This window comes from Triturus cristatus, chromosome 4_1, assembly GCF_964204655.1.
Source record: "Triturus cristatus chromosome 4_1, aTriCri1.1, whole genome shotgun sequence".
NCBI lineage: Eukaryota > Metazoa > Chordata > Amphibia > Caudata > Salamandridae > Triturus > Triturus cristatus.
In genome coordinates, this window is record NC_140585.1 from 141,561,827 (window position 1) to 141,576,211 (window position 14,385).

A 14,385-nucleotide genomic window follows, 5' to 3' on the forward strand; every position below is an offset into this window, starting at 1 on the left:
AGAAAACAAATGCTGTCCATATTATTGGGAAAGGTGAGGAGACTTTAAAGAAACCTCCTACTAAATTGAGCCTTGAAGTGAATAAGAAAGAAGAATTATGTATGGTAGGACAGCCAGAGGGAAATAAGACAGTCAAATAGGGTGGAGTGAGTGTGAACACAGAAGGATTTCGAAGAGACCAAACAGAAGAAGCTAAAATTAATGAATGGTGCACTGTGATACAGAATTGAAGTGGTGATGACATTTTTGGGCCCGGGAGGAGATCGAGCGCTAATTTTCTATTCATAAAAATAATGTGCTATATGTGAGCTATTGCTAATATTGAACCCTGTTTACATTGTCTTTCATCTTGTTTAAACGTTATCCTGTGTCATTTGCTATTATTATGGATTCTGCTTCAATAACAAACTTTAATAGTTTCACACTAGTCAGCACTAAAGGTTCTCGGTGAAAGTCTCCTGAATCTACTAAGCCAATCATCAGCTTGGTGAACCAGCGCCCCACTCTTCTGTCAGTGTGTCTGTGTGGAATGTTAGGTTATAACTGGTGACACTTAAATTGAAGAAGAAATACATGTAATAAAACAGTTCCATTTTTTAAATTTAAAAAAATGTGTTCCTCTACAATTAAAAACACAATGAAAAATAAAGAATATTTCCCTGGCCAGAATCAACCATAGAAGTGAAAAAAGTAAGCAAAAGTTTCCTTCCCTGCCCGGGAATCGAACCCGGGCCGCGGCGGTGAGAGCGCCGAATCCTAACCACTAGACCACCAGGGAGTGCTGAAAAACATTGTAGCACGTGTGAACTGAATTGTGTGGCTGAATCTGTTTCTGACTTGAATTTTGTTCCAACTAAAGTAGGTAAAGCACGATAGTATTTATTACAGGAGGGAAAATAGCAGCAGACACAGAAAGTGCACTGCAGTGAGGCAAACTATGAGGAAAACAACGACTTTGCCTTAAATAGGTTGAAGTCTGTGGAGAGTGTCCACGCATGGAAGATTTCTGACACCCACCTCTCACATACCTGAGAATGGAAACATCAAGAATCAATTACCATCAAATAAAAAGTACAATTAAAAGGGTGGTCAGAGCTTCTCGGGGCTCCCCAGCTCTGAGGTGTCCCGGGTGCACACGTGCAGCTCCCCCTGGACAGAGTCTCCTTTAGATGGTGGGGCCCGGGGCCCTAATTGTAGAGGGTTATAAAACTGGACTACAAGTCCCAGCATGCGGCGCTAACACCTGACCTGGGTTTAGAAATCATGCCTGGACCCAAGAAACATAAAAGCACTGTTGGCGGTGGTGGGACGTGCACGTCCGGGTCAGGGGTTCCTTTGCATTCAGAATGTGCCAGTAAGTTCTAAACCATTTCACTTAAATAAACATGAAAAGTTTCACCGTCATATAAATCAAGTCCCATTCAGAGCCCGCACCCTTATTATTTTTATTATTCACTATGTAGTCCTCCGATTTTTATTTCAATAATAACCCCCATTACACGTTTTCATTTCCAAGAAAGTACACAGCAGCTTAAAATAAAAAAAAAGGCAGCAATCCATCCCAAAAGGTGTAGCACTTACAAACTGTCCGTGATAGATTTTGAAGGGTGTGTGATTGCATTAGTAAATGTTTTACGTTGTACCAGCTGTGGTGGCCATAAATAAAAAGTGTCAGCATCGCATTAAAAATTGCACTCAAAGTCGGTATTCAATTGGCGAAATGTAGTATAAGTTTAAAAAGAAAAAAAAATACTGCCCTCCCCGTCGGGGAATTGAACCCCGGTCTCCCGCGTGACAGGCGGGGATACTGACCACTATACTAACGAGGAGCCGATCTGCTCCCCGTCTGCTGACCAGCTACTTGACGTGTCTTTCAACCCGCCCTGTCTGCTGGGAACTCATCTTTCTCATTTTCCAGCTCCTTGTCACCAACACAGGGGGCCACAGGCTCAACAAACACACACACTCCCTCTCACAATACACACACACTCCTCCCTCACAACAACCTTCACACTAGCAGGATCTCTCAGCAGCGCTCTCAGCGACATCACCTGATGCCAGAGTCAACAAACAGCTCCCAGGGCTGCTTCCCACTGGGCCCGGCCTGGCTCTTCAGCCCAGGGGCCCCTGTCTCTGACTGATGATGGAGGATTGCAGCGGGGGCTGCACACAGGGAGTGGGGAGGGAGACACCCGCCCGCTCGCGCCAAAGGAGAAAGCTGGCTTGTAAAGGAGAAGAGAGGAGGCAGGAAAAGCCCGGGTGTGTGAGTGTCTGAGAAAGAGGCGCTTAGTTTTGTAAAGCAGAGGAAAAAAATTAAGAAAAGTCCTTCGAGCCGGATTTGAACCAGCGACCTAAGGATGTCAGCTTCCCCTCTACAGTCCTCCGCTCTACCAACTGAGCTATCGAAGGTGCATACATTGTGTGTACAAGGCGCTATATGGCATAAAAAATACCCCAGTGCAGCAAAGCAGATTTCTGTCTACGCACCAATTAATTAATGGCTTGCTAAATCTTCAAACCAGCTAGAAATTTCAACTTATATGGAAAGTGGCTGAGTAGTGACTGAATTCGATTATATATTCTAATGTATTCTTTTTGGAAGCTAACAGTTAAAAATAGGTTATTTTATCTTGAATAGAGCGCTAAAAATATAGGTTTCTTGGAGTTAGATCAGAGTATTTTGGGGGTTTGTTTTAGTTATAACTGTTTATTTACAGTGTTTCATGTTTACTTTTGGCTATGTTACTGCTGTGAGCGCTAATTTGTATTAATACAACTCGAGAGCTATATGTGAGTTATTGCTAATATTGAACCTTGCCTTCCACCCTGTTTAGACGTCATCCTCTGTCATGTGATTTTATTGTTGATTCCGACACTAGTCAGCAGAAAAAGTTCCCAGAGAGCCTCCAGAGTGCAGTGAGCCAGTGACAAAGCTTGCTCGCTGTAGATCTGTTAATATTGCATCAGCCCAATGTATGAACCCCACTGGCCGAAGCACTGTATGAGTGCGCATTTCTCTCACAGTAGAGAGACCCTGCTATTCCTAGATGCTAAATCTATGCCGGATTTTATCCTGAGCTGCACTGAGTTCTTTAATTATGGTTTATATACTATGCTGCTAATTTACAGAGTATAGTCTGTATTTTTACTTTAAAACTTACATAAAGCATTTAAAGATCTGTTGTCTGTCATTCTTATGAGAATGTTGCAGAAGTGTTTTGTGGGCCCGATTTGATTCTAAAAGTCACAGTTCCAATCGGGAAGCGCCAAAGTGTGAGCTGCGTTACTGCCTCCCTCGCGGACGCAGCCCCCGCGGTGCTGGGGGGGGCAAGCTCCAGGGGGCCCCCTCAGCCGAGCACTCTGTCTAGAGAGCTCCTGATTAAGCCCGGAGGGGGCCCCTGCACGTACCTTGCAGGGAGGCCCCCTCAAGTTTGGATACGCCAGTGACCCAACCTCGGGCCCTCCCTCCTCTCTGGTGAGTACCTATCCCCACACCTGGGGACAATTCGAGGGTGGGACCTCAGGCCTGTATAATCCCCTGGTACGCAGTGGTCGAAGTGGGGGAAAAAAAGTAGGGGAACTGTGGGCGGAGACTCAGGGGGCGGGAATAACCCAAGGATTGGATTAGTGGGCGGAGTCGGAGGTGTGGCTAGAAATAGCAAAACATACCAATTTGTGAACGTTTGGCATTTCACTGACCAGTTACAGCTCATAACGTTATTTAATTCAAAGAATCAATAAACATGTTTATTTGAGGTTTAATATATAAGTTGTTTATATTTAATTAATTTACAATGTGGGACATGTTTCCAATCACAGAATATTCCAAATACGCTTATAAGTGGAATCATAAGCCATTTGTCTCCGAGCCATGCAGTTTCTTTCATCTGCACTTCTCCTCCCTTTTTCTAACCATTTCGGAACATAAAATTCAGGTTTAAATTCTATGACAGGTGGCCCCACGATATTTATGAACATTGTAGAAGACAGACAATTGATTGATATTCTGTTCCGCAGTGGTGTGAGCACATCATTCATTACACTAAAGCCCCGTTCACATTCAGCAGTTGAGGTACAAAAGGTGTTTATAATGTGCATTAATGGTTTCAGGCTTTCAGAGATGCAATTTTTATTTTGTTTGTACTCTCTGAAACCATACTGGTGGGCAGTTATTTTAAGAGGGTTTGGTCTGGAGAAGCACAAACTCAGGATTTAAAGAGTACTCCAGTGGTTAGGGGTTGGCTTTACTGATAAAAATGTATATCTGCCCAAAGATACTCATTTTAGCAACATTAGAATAATGAAAGACTGGGGAAGTTCTAACTATATCACAAAACAAAAAACGCGAAGTTCTATCTATATCATTCAGGTTTGCATACAGCTCTTTGATGACAGTTCATTGGTCACTGTCCTATGTAAGGATTGTAACTTCTGAACTGCAAGTAACACAAGGATCTCTGTCACAATGACAGTAACCCACTGAGCTTCCACATAAAATACAGTTCATCTGCACTTCACTACTAACAGAGAAAAATGCTCTCCAGCAGGATCATTAATCCCCAGCATTATCTGGGCATTTTTTATTGTCTTATTGTTGTCCTGCATCGGCCATGATAATGATAAAAACGGATTAAATGAAGCGCACACGAAGTACATGTCCTGCTGCGCCTGTGCAGAATTTAAAAAGAAAAACAAATAGTGACACATTCTCCTACCTACTCCATTAGTCAATCTTAGTGTCGCAGCCTGGTGTGATAAGCAGCTGCAGGGGTTGGTAAAGGTGAATCAAAATAAACAAACTTCTTTTCTCCTGCGCTGCATAGAAAAAGAATATCCACGCAGCAAGACAGTAGGCAAAGGTTACCGCGGCCAAAGAAAGGATGTGTCGCCTTTCGCCATGCCCCTGTTGGAGATGAAGGGGTGAAAAAATAAACAAAGCCTCGCTAACATGTAAATGGTCTTTTAAAGACCTGTGAAGTACTCGGGGAAGGCTGGGATAATCTCAAAAACTGTCTGTGTGTGCGCCCGGGCGCACACACACGACGGGGGATGTGTGGGGGGGGCGACTTTGAAGCACTTTGAGCCCCATGGCGTTTCGCGCCTGCCTTCAAGCCCTTACTAGAACCGGGCCTGAATTAGGGCAGTCCCGGGACGCTTTTTTTAAATCAAGAAGTAGGGGAACGGACTAGCATAATTTTTAAAAGTAGGCGCACGCCGTGCCCCTCCGTTCCCCCCCACTTCTAACACTGCTGGTACGTCATCTGGGCTCTCAAGCGCAGGCAGTGAAACTGAGCGCCAAGTGCCAGGCTCGACCACAGATGGAATATGAGGCGGACGATGGGACCGAGATACTGAATCATTTGAACCGGGGAGCGAGAGGGGTCTGGATGAAATTCTGCCACCATGGATGGCGGCGGACGCCAACAAAACTCAAGACAGCAGGGCCACTGCACCACTCGAATGGCTGGCACTGTGGACACGCACACCCTGACCTGGTGCATGCACTGCATGACTGTCCCGCCGTCCGCAGCCTCTGGGTTGAGGTGGCATCGGCATCCACACTAAGCAGGACGATAGACATCCCCCCACCCACTCATTTTCTCCCCTTCCCCACACTCCTCCAGCAACGCTGTGCTACCCCCTTACCCCCCTGGTAATCCTTTCCCTCTCTCTGGCCGAGCAGATCCACTTCCTTTCTTCAACTTCCCTATCTCCCAACCCTCCCCACTCTGCCAGATACCCGCACCCTCACAGCCACCACCTCACCTAGCTGCCAGGACCTCTCCAACCCCCTTCCCTCTCTTCCTCCCAAACCTCCTTCATCCCTATGACTCCCCACACCCCTCCCCTCTCCCTCCGCCCCTCCGCCCCGCTCCTCTTCTATCGCCCCCTAATTGTGTCCTTAATTCCTATCCGTCTCGCAACGCTTACAAAGACAACTCCCCTTCCACCCCTGGTGCACCAACTCCTGCTCTCATCCAACACCCTTCCCCACCTCTGAACCCTATACCCCTACTCCCCTCCCGCTCCCCCACCTCTCCCTGCCTTCAACCGCCAAGTGCACCTCCTCCTGTCTCCATCGAGTCACCCAACATGCCGTGCTCTGCCTTACTCTCACTGGAAAATAAGCTAGGCTCTCTAATCACCTCCATCTCCCAACTTGAAGCTACCATTTTAGCTTTAAGCTCCAAGATCTCAACTTTTCCATACACCTCAATTCCTTTGGAAAACACTCGCCCTCCCACAAGATGCACCTCGCCCCCACACCCCATAATAGCCAAGCATAGCCTTTCATCTGCAAATTCTCAGAAGCACTCAAATGCCTCCCTTCTTCCACTTTCACTTCCCAGTAACCCTGCTATCTACACCATTCCGACCATCTCCTCTGTCAGAACCACTCGTCCACCTAAACCCTCCAGAGCACCCTCATACAGGTACAATATCCCCATCACCCCTCATAGCCCAAGTGCCCCCGTCACCAAAACAGTCGCGACAGAGCTGCGCTGTATGCTCCACAACTGCAGATCTGCAATTAAACACAAACTTGAAATCTCCGATACCATCAACTTGCACAATATTGACATGCTCTTCCTCACTGAGACCTGGTTCAACGATACCTCTCACTCTATGTTTGATCTCCTTGTACCCACAGGTTATTCTATACTCAGAAATGACAGAATTGACAAAGTTGGGGGAGGTGTTGCAGTCATCTTTAGAAACTCCTTTCAACTTAAGGCTCTTCCCAACAGCTCCTTCCACACTTTTGAATGCCTATCTCTTGAGCTTCAATTGCACCACCGCTCACCTCTCAGATTCCATGTTATCTACCACCCGCCTGGAAGCAGCCCTTCGTTTATGGAGGAACTCACGGACTGCATCAGCGACCAATACTCGCAAAGTGACAATCAGATCTTCGTGGGTGACTTCAATGTCCACTGGGGCTCGCCTCAAGACACCTATGCGAACTTACTGGCCACCTTCCTCTCTGCAAACGATCTTATCCAACACTGCACTGAAACAACACACTCTAAGGGCTCAACCCTGGACCTTGTCATTTCTAAAGCAGGCTTGCTGACCATCGCTACCCCTATTCATGTAGACTGGTCTGACCACCTCCTCATCCCATTCTATCTTCAGCTATCACACTCTATAACTCTCGGCCAGCCTAAGAGGGCTACTTCCTGGTTCCGTGACACTAAAAATATTGACCTCAGTACCCTCTGTGATTCTGCTTTACTATCACTTCCAAGGCTAGACCCGGACCTAGATGTTAACGAACTCACCTCCCAATGCCTCACAGTCCTTGCAGTCGAAATCAATAATGTCGCTCCTCTCCAAAGCAAAAAGAAAAGGCCCACTCCCTCAGCACCTAGGTTCAACAAATCCCTCTATGAAGAAAGGAAGTACCTAAGAGTCCTTGAGAAACAATGGAGACAAGCGCCCTCCACCGAAAATCTGGCCACGCTATGTTCAGCAAGATCCAAGTACCACAAGCACATCTTCCTTGGAAAAGCGGCGCACTTCAAATCCCTCCTTGACTCAGCCAAAAATAGACCCAAAAAATTATTCGACCTCATCAAGAACCCAAACAGCTCTCCCCCAACCTCCAAATTGAAGGATTCCACAAAGAAAGCAGCGGAATTCGCTATATTCTTTTATGAAAAGGTGAAATCACTTATAGATCAGGGCATTCATCCTACCCCTACAGAGGAGCGCAAATCCTTAACCATTTGGCAAAACTTTGACCCCATCTCTGATGATGCCCTCCTTAAATGCATCCTTGAGACAAAGCCCTCTAACCATTCTCTTGACCCCATCCCTAGTGCCATTGCCATTGACTTCTATACCCATTCTCTCTCCTATTGGACCACTCTGGTCAACCTCTCCCTCAGTCAAGGCTCCCTTCCTGTTTCCTTCAAAACTGGGCAGGTCACCCCTCTGCTTAAAAAACCCACAGCTGATGCGAACGACCCTAACAACTACCGTCCCATCACTAACCTACACTTTCTTGCGAAAATCACAGAAAAATGTGTAGCGAAACAACTCTCTCGCCATATCAAGGACAATGATCTTCTGGACAACTTCCAGTCCGGCTTCATTCAAAACTGCAGCACTGAAACAGCCCTGCTGCTAGTGATTGATGACGCACTGCGGATACTCGATTCAGGGGAGTCTTGTCTTCTAATTCTTCTTGACCTTTCTGCAGCCTTTGACACTGTCAATCACAATACTCTCCTTAACACTCTGCAACAGAGAATGGGCATGGAGGGCACTGTGCTCAAATGGTTTGCCTCCTTCCTCTCGGATAGATCCCAAATGATCAAAATAGCGAACAGTCTTTCATCTCCTTTAGCGGTCGGTCAAGGTGTCCCTCAAGGCTCTATACTTGCACCCACACTGTTCAATCTCTACTTAGAACCGTTAGGAAATCTCCTGAGTAAATCCGGGATCCACTATCATCAATATGCGGACGACACTCAAATCTACCTTAAGGTGGCCTCCATTCACGATCTCTCCCTCCTAAGCTCTACTCTCGACTCCATTCAAAACTGGATGTTAACTCATCAACTGGTCCTGAATCCCTCCAAAACTGAATTCCTCCTCCTCTCCTCCTCACTTTCTCCTCCCCCAGTGCAATCATGGATGGATCAGATTAATCTACTGAACAATAAACCCATCATTGTCGAGAGCGCAAAATCCCTTGGCGTCATACTCGACAAAAAACTCAATCTACTCTCCCACATCGATTCCATTGCAAAGTCTGCTCGATACCAACTGCGCCTTCTTTGGGGGATTCGTCGCTTCTTCCCGGAGCACGACCTTAAAACCCTGGTCCAGTCGCTGGTTCTCTCCAGATTGGACTACTGCAATTCTCTTCTTACTGGCCTCCCCAAATCCCACCAGTCCCCCCTGAAGTCTGTTCTCCATTCAGCAGCTCGCTTCATACATGGGGCCAAAAGAAGCGACCACATCACACCCATTTTATCCACTCTCCGTTGGCTTCCCATAGAGGCAAGATCTATCTACAAGACTGCCTGTATCGCCCACAAAGCCTTGCACTCATCCTCCCCTCGCTACCTGGCGGATAAACTGAAACTCTCTGGTGGCTCCAGACCATCACGGAATGCAGAAAATTTACTGCTTGAACCTCCCACTTTCAAGAAGGAAAGATCGATGGCCCAATCCTTTTCAGGCAACGCAGTGAGAATTTGGAACTCACTTCCGCCTCAGCTCCGGACCACCACCTCTTCCCAGGCCTTCAAAACTGACCTCAAATCTCTCCTCCTTCAAAGACACTTCCAAATTTAATTCACGCCCTATATTTTCTGAAGGAAGTCCTTTCATTATAGGAAATTCTGTTCTCCATGCCTATAGAAGTGCCTTCCCAGTGTGTTTTGTGTTTTGAGTGTCTGCCATATATTGCAGTATTATACTTTTACTTGTATTTTGATCGCTTTTGTAACATGCACACGTCACCTTTCCTTTTGTAACGTAGCGTTTGCTACCGCTTGTATTTTGTTTGCTTTTGATACATGCACTACAGCCACCACTGCCTCATGTAACGTAACTTCTGTTTTAGTGTTCTGAGTGTCGGCCATTTATTGCAATTTTTTTTTCTTTTTACCTCTACATGTACTTTGTATGCTCTTGTAACCTGCACACATCACTTTTTCCGTTTGTAACGTATCGATTGCTACCTCTTGTATGTTGTTTGCCCTTGATACTTGCACAATTGTCACTATTGCCTCATGTAACGTACCATTTGATTTTGTAACATGCTCACTTGTATTTTTGCTCCTTATGTATCATTACTGCTGCTATTGTGAAGCGCTCTGACACCTTCGGGTAAATTCCGCGCTATATAAAAACGCATTAAATAAAATAAAATAAAATAAATCCGGCAGCCTCCCCCTCACTGTGCCACCATGAATATTGATTAATGAACCCGGCACTAACGGCTGCCCAGCTCTGTATCCGTCGCCGCTGGTGCTCTCCGCATTTCCTTTGGTTTTTGCTTTGTTCGCCATAAGTTGGCAGGGTATGCTCAGACGTGAGTCCCTTGCTCACTTTGCCACTGGATTCAAGCAAGCCTGGCTGAAGACGGCTGAAACGCCAGAAACCAGTCCTAGGAAGCTTGTTTCCGGTCCAGGGAAGGCATGGCTTGGCAGTTCGGGCTGGACTGTTCCCATGAGGCACAGGGTCGGACTGATTTGCATATGGACATGGGGTGGGGTGGCAGAGTGGGCTAAAGAACGGTGATGGATCAAACCCAGATCTGTTGACTGGGTGTGAGTGTTTGATTGGTTCTGATGCTCCGTCCATCACCACCCCCTTTTGTACCGCTTTGTTCGCCATAAGTTGGCAGGGTATGCTCAGACGTGAGTCCCTTGCTCACTTTGCCACTGGATTCAAGCAAGCCTGGCTGAAGACGGCTGAAATGCCAGAAACCGGTCCTAGGAAGCTTGTTTCCGGTCCAGGGAAGACATGGCTTGGCAGTTCGGGCTGGACTGTTCCCATGAGGCACAGTGTCAGACTGATTTGCATATGGCCATTTCTGAACTGGGGTGGCAGAGTGGGCTAAAGAACGGTGATGGATCAAACCCAGATCTGCTCACTGGGGGTGAGTACTTGCAATGTTCAACACTCCGTCCATCATTTCCTTTGGTTTTGCTCTCTCCGCACCCACCCACACACACACACACACACGAGGAATGACTCTTAGAGATGTACAGAATGACCTCCTGTGAGAAACGCATCTATAATCTGCAAGATACGGCAGAGTTTGCTTCTCACTGGTCACCCTTCCTGCGTGGTATTCATTGACTAGAACGGGGCAGCGCCAGCCGTTCCGCCCCCAGCAGTGATGACACATGCCTCCTCACCTGTCGCTTAGATACCCAACCCTGGGTCACCCCCTCCTCTCCGCCCCCATCCAACCCCTGTTAACCTCTCTCTTTTCGTTCCCTATAGTGTTTTTCTCCATGTTTACTTTTACCCTATTATTTTCCCCCATTCTTGGAAGTCTGCCTTCTCAAGGCCTCCCTCCGTTTCTCACCTCTCATCTGGCAACCATGATGTGGGCCAAGGAAACGTGTGCTGTAACATGTGTGTACTCGTTGTACCCATTGGTATGTTCATGATACCATTGTGTGATGACAATTGTACTCCCGTTTCTAAATTCTTAATACACAATTGCAAATAAATAAATAAATGTTGACACAAGTCACGAGCCTGTGGATTTCACACTGCACTGAATGAGCACTTATGATACCATAAAAACAAAATAAATACAACTTTGAGTGTAAATATATCAGCAGGTATCTATGATCAATAAATGAATGAATAAACATCAAGACAGACTCCTGAAGAATCCCACAGTAATAACAAACAACTTTTCCTCCTTTTGCAATAAGAAAATTATACTTTCCTGCGGTATCGATCTTTCAGGTGAATGCTCTATATGCCTGCAGATTACTGACCTATAAACAAACCCCAGGTGTCAGAGTGGATCCGGAAACTTCAAGGCCACCAGTAGAGGGCAGTGGACCGGGTCGATACCTGAAGTGATGTCAGGCGACACTACGTCCGCCGTAGCACCGCCATCCGTCCCTCTCCCTTTTTTCAAGTCTTCGAGCAGAGAGAGAGAGAGAGAGAGAGAGAGAGAGAGAGAGAGAGAGGGAGAGAGACATTGATAAAGAATTGATGTACCAAAAAGATACACCCTCGGATCTTATTCATTTTCCCTACATGGAATCAATCAAACATGGAGGCAGGCGGGTCGTGAGGAACCTGCAGCTGGAGTATCCACCAGAAAGCTCATTAGAGTGGGCCAGTCCGTGGCAACAACATTACAGAATACAGTGACTGTGGGATCCTTCGTGGAGCCCCGTGAGCCCTCAAGCTATATGGAGGTCTCTGTCTAAGCTCCGACTCAGACCCCTGTAACAGTTGCAATAAGCACCTAGCACATTACCAGCTCCTTTAATTGAGACCGCTTCTGACCTAGCGTAAAACAACTGGTCCCGAGTATGACGCAGCCCATAGTGCAGGAGGTACGGCTATAGTTCCTTACGAAGGAGAAAATATAATTGGTAGAGAAAGTCTGGGACAATAAACTAATACGGATTTGTCGATTGTCTCTCCCAGTAAAGGGATACCCACCCAGACATTAATTTGTTACGCTTCGAACTACCGGCCATTGTTTGCTGCTGTTGGGGGCTTGGACTACACGCACCAGGAGCCCGTGCCAGGTCATTCTTGCTGCCGCCCCTCCCACCACGCTATTTAGTGCCTCCCGCTGCGCGGGACGCTCGCGGGCCAAGGGCGGGCCCGTTTGAGCCCATTCGAGACTGCGAGAGACTGGGCTGGGCCATCCCTCTTAGTTTTGTGTTCCAGTGTGTTGTTGGGCCATTAGTAAGTCGTCATTCTATCAGCACTGAGGCCTATTGCATATGTATTGAGGCTAGAATGTCCATTCGTGGGGGGAAGAGAGGAGCGGGCTCCGGATCCGTTGTGGGAACACTTGATAATTTCCTGACGAGGGCTACATCGGTCCTCGACCACGAAATAGCTATTGCCGAGCGCCGTCTCTCAATCGACCCTGTCCTTGCAATGCGATCAGCCTTGAGGGGCCTGGCAAATGAACGTACACCTGTGAGGTTACCTGTTTCTATGCCCAATCCCCAGACCCATACTGCATTGAACCCCAATGGAAATTTTGCATCTACTTTTCCATTATCCAATATGCCATTAAGTTCTAATGGCACGTTAATTACGTGTTTGGCCGAGGTACACGAGGATTCTTGCCATTCGCCAGAATCCATACAAGGGCCTGCTCCAAAAAGGAAAAAAGGGGGTGCTCATTTGAGGGGTAAGAAGGTGGAGTCTTCTAAAGCCATTAACATTAGGAAAACGCCTATTGAGGCAACTACTACAGTTAAAGTAACAAAGGGAACATTGCCCACTATACCTGATATGAGCACGGAAGATTCTGCTATCGCGCCCCCACAATTAGAGCAGTCCTTTTGGTTAAAAATAGAAACCCTTCTAATTTCAGCACTTGACCCCCTATTGACAAGATTGACATTGATTGAGAATAGGCTGGAGGGTTTCAAAGGGCAGGTGAACTCAAAATTGGGAGATATTGTGGGGAAAATAGTGAGCGGTGGCTGTAATGCTGACTTGGAGAAGGAAAAAGGGTTAACCATAGAGGCCTCGAATAACCCAGATGGGGTTGCACTAGTAAGGGACCCAAGTGAGTTTAGGGGCGAAACAGGGAGTAGGGCTGATGAGGTGATCTTAGGCACCCAGGGCAATAGGTATATTACCTCTAGTGATAAAAAGGGCGCCCCTAATAAAGATGATAAAGCTATCAGGGGTTTCCCCAACGGGAAGGATGCAAATATTCAGCCCCACCATTTAGATCTACCCCCTGATTGTTCCCCCTATGTTGTGGTTTTAACTGGAGTTCCCGAATTGAAATTTGGCACTGTTGAATTGTATGACCAATTGAAAAATAAGACGATTCATTGGTTAAACACCAATACACTCCCAGATACTATTAGTTAGAAGAGTGAATTGGGTAGGATGCAGAGCTAAAAATTCCCCGGGTGATTGTATTGTTATCAACTTTTGAAACCCGAAGGTAGTGGAGTACGTCTGTACAGGCCCTCACACCTTTTCAAGATCTGCTATAAAGGCTCGGGATTTGAGTTATTTTTACAACCTGCCAGACCATATGCCTAACTATGGATACCACAAACAGCACAGGGGTGTCCCTGGTAAGTCGACCCGGACTACCGGGTGGACAATGGGGGAAAGTAACGATCCCATGCAAGGAATCCAACTTGGTAATAGGTTCAGTGTTCTGGACCTGGTAGATTGACTACCTCCCAGTTATCCTGACCAGGATGAAACCCCTGTAGAACAAACCAAGTTATGTGAAATAGCTGGAGGGGGACTCCACCAGTACTTTGGCCTAAGAGGGGAATCAGAGAGTGATAATGGGCCAAAGCTCCCCCTAGTTAAACTTGTGGGGGAATTAGAAAGGAATGCAGTTCCATCAATAACAGCCTCAATAGACTGTCCTGCAGTAGGGCGAGTGACAGAATTTGCTCCACCAACCACTGAAACTCTAACTATAGCTGTGGGTGAGGGAATTGCCAGTCGGAGTACCCAATTGGTCCCAGGTGGCCCAAAACTTCTATCCTGGAATATTGCAGGCCTTGTGTCTAAATTAGATGAACCAGATTGGGGGGACTATATTGATTCCCATGAAATCTGTTTATTCCAGGAGACATGGGCCGTAAATCCCCAATATAGGGTAGGGTTTGTGGCGTATTGTGAGGCGGCCGCAAAGGGACCAAAAGGGAGACCCTCGGGGGG

At 46.8% G+C, this 14,385-nt stretch overlaps 2 non-coding genes across 2 annotated transcripts; both read right to left on the reverse strand.

Moving 5' to 3' along the window:
- Positions 1-706: 706 nt before the first annotated feature.
- Positions 707-778, reverse strand: TRNAE-CUC (transfer RNA glutamic acid (anticodon CUC)). Its single transcript has one exon. It is a non-coding gene; the product is annotated as a tRNA-Glu (tRNA).
- Positions 779-1,757: 979 nt separating this feature from the next.
- On the reverse strand, positions 1,758-1,829 carry TRNAD-GUC (transfer RNA aspartic acid (anticodon GUC)). The gene has a single exon. It is a non-coding gene; the product is annotated as a tRNA-Asp (tRNA).
- Between the last annotated feature and the right edge of the window lie 12,556 nt (positions 1,830-14,385).